The sequence below is a fragment of the Crotalus tigris genome, unplaced genomic scaffold (genome assembly GCF_016545835.1).
Source record: "Crotalus tigris isolate CLP2741 ecotype Arizona unplaced genomic scaffold, ASM1654583v1 scf7180000024437.13266115, whole genome shotgun sequence".
Lineage (NCBI taxonomy): Eukaryota > Metazoa > Chordata > Lepidosauria > Squamata > Viperidae > Crotalus > Crotalus tigris.
In genome coordinates, this window is record NW_024100606.1 from 7,461,426 (window position 1) to 7,466,719 (window position 5,294).

Genomic DNA, 5,294 nt, shown 5'->3' on the forward strand with positions numbered 1-5,294 from the left:
TTTTCTAATTAATCATCTCGATCACCTTGTCATAGATCCTGTTTTTAGAGTTCTCATTTAAATTTATTTTCCTCACAATATTTCAAAAGAAAACATTTTACCTGTTAAAATTTTCTTAGAATTAATTACACTTAGATATTTAAATCTTTTCCCTCATATGAACAATCCCGACACTTACATTTTCCACATCTTGAAACAGAAAGAACAAAAGAACAAATTAAAAAAACAAATCCCTCTTAAGCTAAAATACATTTATATTTAATGTTTTATTCTTTTTAAGCATATTTAAATCTTCAAAATCCATTATATTTAAGTATCTAGTACATTTCCCTCATATAAATCATCCCAAACATTTTTATGTTTCTCATATCATAGACAAAAATTATTGCATTATTTAAGAAGCTTATCCCTCCTAAGCTAAGATTCATTTGTATTCAAAATTTTATTTCTTTAACCGTATTCAAACAAGTGCTTAATCTTTAAGTATTCCATCAAATGAGTCCCATCATCTGATTTCTTAATTCTGGCTTTAGCCCTTTTTTTTTTTTTTGCCAAACATCTTTCCTAATCAGTATGTTCCATTGAACCCAAAGATCTTCCCATGGTTTTGTAGATATTGTTGTAGATATAAAAGATGAGTCAAGCAAGGTGTTTTTGTAGAAGTAGTCCTCAGAAATCTTTTTCTTTCTTTCTCTCTTAGTTTCTCCAATCTCCTTTTTTTCTCTCAAGTTCTTGAAATCTTGAAGTATAGGTTATCTTTTCCATATCCCATATTTCCTGCAAGTTTTTCTCCATCTGGATTAAATTACAGCTCCTTCCATTATTAAATTTCATCTCTAAGTTTCTTTCCTTTAGTTTATGTTCAATTATCTGCTTTACTTGACCTCTCTCTCTTTGTTTTCTGATGATTTGTTTGTTGTAATGTTAAATATGTTCATTTAAGTCTTCAAAGTTATTTTTCATTTCCTTGTGACTTGAAGTTAATATCATTTGTATTTGTTGTAATATAACATACATTTCCTCCTGGAAAGTATTTGTTTCTTCTTGATATGTTTGTTCTGCAGACCTCTGATGTTCCATGATGACCAAAAATCCAAGTTTTCCTTTCTCTGCCAATCGTTTTAAAGTCACAGTTTAATAAATATTTATAGTTCTTGATTTGTAGATAGCCCACAATGCTTTCTTTTCTTTTATTGCAGATGTTCTTTGTTTAGTTAAAGCATTAGAGCTCACAATAACAAGTTATTTTTTTTCTGGGCTGTATATTTAGGACAGTATTTTCATCCACCACTAATGTCAGTACCAGTTCATTTTTCAGTTTTCAAAATAAATAATTGCCATTTATTTCCATCAATAATCTTTTGCCAGAAGAATCTTAACAATATCCATTGATTTCACACTTTCCAAGTTTAAGTCTTATATTGGTTTCATTTCTGTATAATTCTATTCCCCATAAATTTAATTCACCATTTCCATTTAGAGGAGGGTGGAGCAGAGATCCCCCCCTCTCTCACTTTCAGAGGATTTTTACTTCTGGGTTTTTTTTTTCTCCAGGAAATCAATCAGGTAGAAGAGAGAGAATCAGTATTCTTACCCAGTTCAATCACACTGTTTACGATGATGCTTAACTTAGTACTTTTTGGCTTCGATTGCATGTAGCTTGGGCTAGACTAAGGAATGACACTAGCCTTTCTTCTGCTGGTTTCTGGAGAGCTTTCCCTGGATGTCCGATTGACCACCATCTCTCCACAATCAACAGGGCTTCTCTTCTTCTTTGCCATCTTTTCGGAGTGGCTTTTGGCCCATTTAGGGTCCCCAACAGAAAGAAATCAGCTGTAAGGTATGGAGCCCCATCAGCTGTTGTGTTAATTGCACAAAACTGGAAGCCTGCCTTTACTATTTTCTAATGTATGTCTGTGTGACTCTGACTTCCCAGTTTAATCCATCCAAGCACTGACCAAGCTTGATCCAGCTTAACTTCTCAGCCCAAGACAATCCAATGCCACTGCCATCAGCTCCATCCCAGTCCATTATTTCTTCAAACACAAGAAGAAAAGGCTTTTTTTAAGGATGATAATGACTACATATTTATTGATATATTTGTATAGGCAGTGGCACACTAGCACAAATAATATTCAACATATTGAGATCCACTGCAAGTTTGGATGCATCTGAAACTTTGGGCCATTTATTTTGATTGGCTTGTGCTACAGTTGTTAAGGAAGACCAGAGATGCTTAAGAAATTTTCCTGCAGTTTGCAAAATAGTTCAGTTATTGAGAATTGTTGATTGACACTTCAGTTTTCTTTAAAAAGAGAACAGAAAGGGTTTACCTTCACATAAATAATACAAATACAATGTACGTTAATCAGAACTCCCCACAACTGAATACAAATTTTATTCTTGGAAAAGTAACAATTGATTCTGTTTGATAGAAACAATTGATTCTATCAAAATTTCTGGACAAGCTCTTAATTGCAAGCTAACAGGTTCCTTCCCTCACCTCTTTCTCAAAGTTTCTTGTTCAAACGGAATTAATACCATTTATCTGCTGCCCATGGTATACATGGTGCTTCCTTTCTCTGAGTTCACAAATTTAACCTATCTTCATAGACATTCATTACTAGCCACAATGATGCCAAAATGATGCAAGTTCCGCCCTTCTATTTTTGTATCATGGCATGGCACACAACTTCGAAAGGGGTAGAGTTCATGTCATGACATCATGATACATATTTTGTCACTTGACCCTTCTTGCCCTTCTTCTGTGGATACTCAAGATTGTTATTTTCTTGGTGTTGGGAGAGGAAATAATTCATTTTTTAGTGCCCAAGCATTCCAAGACAGCAGCTTGTATATCATGCTGTGTGAACAAGGCCACAACTACACAGGAGAGACCAACCCAATTCTGGACAAGGCTGACTACAGTTAAGCATGTATATTGATTCTGGAAGCATTGCAGCCAGCAAGTATATTAGCATATATTGAGAATTCAGTTAGCCATATAAACAGCTTGGTTTTACTGAGGCTGCCTAATCTATTGAAAATTAAAATAGTATGTCATTTTTAGAGCACAGATCAGACAGCTTTGCTAATAACTGAAATGCCAGGAATGCTGGAGAAGGTGCAAAAAGAGCAAACTAAATTATTAGGGACTAAACCATATCCATACAATGAAAGCTTCAGCAACAAGAGGTAGAATAAGAGAAGACGTTATAGTGGTATACAAAATCCTGCAGGGTAGGAATTGTGGGTTTTATCAGAGAAGGGAGGAGGAAATGGGAATGAACTCTGCAAGTAGAAGGGAAGAAGAAGAGGATTTGAATGGTGCGGGGGGGAGGAGAGATTACGTCACCAGACTCGTAAGGGTTTAAGAGACTGTTGTATAAACAGACACTTGCAGTTCCTTTAGTGTCAGGAAAGGGATTACTTGGGTGGTTCATAGAAAGATAGTTAAAAATAATAATAACAGACAAGCATCTACCACATAACACCCCAGACCAATAATTATCAATAATAGAAACAAAAAAGTCTGGATAGTGGTCATGGCAATACCTGGAGACAATAGAAGAGAAGACAAACAATTGGAGAAGACCACAAAATACAAAGATCTGCACATAGAACAACTGTGGTAAAAGAAAGCACCAATAATGTTATGCATTTTGGGTGCAATCCCAAAACATTTTTTATAACAAATTTTATTGGTTTTCCAGTTTTACATTTAAGTATTTAGAAAGCAGCGTGGTGATTGGGTAGTCAATAATTCAATAATAAAATCTTTAGTTCGTATCTCAGGTTGCATCATCAAAAACTCCTTCTCTATTTTCCTTAACATTTGCTATATCATATTTAAGCTAATAAATTTCTAATTATAACGAGCTCAGTTGAAACATTATCAATATATTTTTGCTTATACATATCCTTATCTTGTTTTTAAGTTTTACCTTATTTTTAATTACAGTATTTCAATTTAACCTTTAACATCCCTAGTATTTAAGTTTCGAGTAACCCAAATTTCCTTTATCTCACTACATAAAGTTGTAATGTCTAAGATACACATATTACTTACTTAAATATATTCTTATTTTATTTCATAAACATTTTCTATTTCTCATCCTAATACATCACCTCTTACTAATAGAGTGTCCTTTATTGTCTCAAGTCCATCATCTGTATTTATCTGGCTAAACAATAATTCAAAGCTATTTCCTAATAGTTAATTTTCATTTCCTTATAAATCTAAATCCTAAATATTAAGCCAATTAATTCCTTATTTTTTATCATTTCCCAACAATATTTAAATCTATAATCACATTCCCCTTCATTTCAAAATCTCCCTTTAGCCCATTAGTTGAGACATTAGGATTTTCTATCATAAATCAAAAGACCCCATTTTTTAAATCTAACTCTAGCTTTCTTTTTATGCCAGCCAGGCTTCCATACCAATGCCTTTCGGTCATTAGATAGATCTCCCTTCATTCTTGTACATGTTACTTGAATCAAAGGAGACCATCTACTTATCAATTTACCGGAGGAACTGACCCGTTTATAATCGTTAAATTGTTGCCCTGGTGGCTCAGATCTCCATATTTGCTCTAATATATTTATCTTCAATTCAGTCTGGTCTTCTTCCTCAGTTTCTTCTGGTTTAAGTAAAAAGTCATGTCCAACTTTATGATTATTGTTTGGTTGTCTAGGTTTCAGTATGCTGTACTTGATCTTTAACACCCTCAGTCTTGGTATTACTTTTCCTGCTTCTGTTGCTTTTTGGGTTGTAATCAGGGTTTGGTTGTCAAAATTTTCAGTACATTGTACTTGTTGTTCTTTAAAGTCCTCTGTCTTGGTATTAATTTCTTCCGCTTCTATTGTTTTTTGAATTGTAGGTTCTTTAGTTGCAGTCAGGATTTCGCTTTGTAGATTTAAACTAGGGCCTTTGTCTTTCAGTCTAGATTTAATTATCTCAGTGGCTTCAAGAATTTTTTCAAGTATAAGTTTGTAATTAATCAAAGTTTGTTGCTGGTCCTCCTCCATTTCTGACATGGTTATACATGGTCCTTTAGTGAAGGCTATTTATTAAAGAAGTGTTCACCTCCATAGTTCCTAAAAGCCAATTTTACTGCCCAGCTGTTCTCTCAGCTTTTTTTCTCTTTTAGATAATACCAAGGACAAGTCTGGGCTGTGAGCAGATCCCTTGGTCAAGAATATTCACTTGCTGTACCAAGCTTCACCACAAGATGTCCCCAATAGCATTTAAAGTCGTTTTCAAAACCTGGGTTAGGTTTTTATCCAATTTA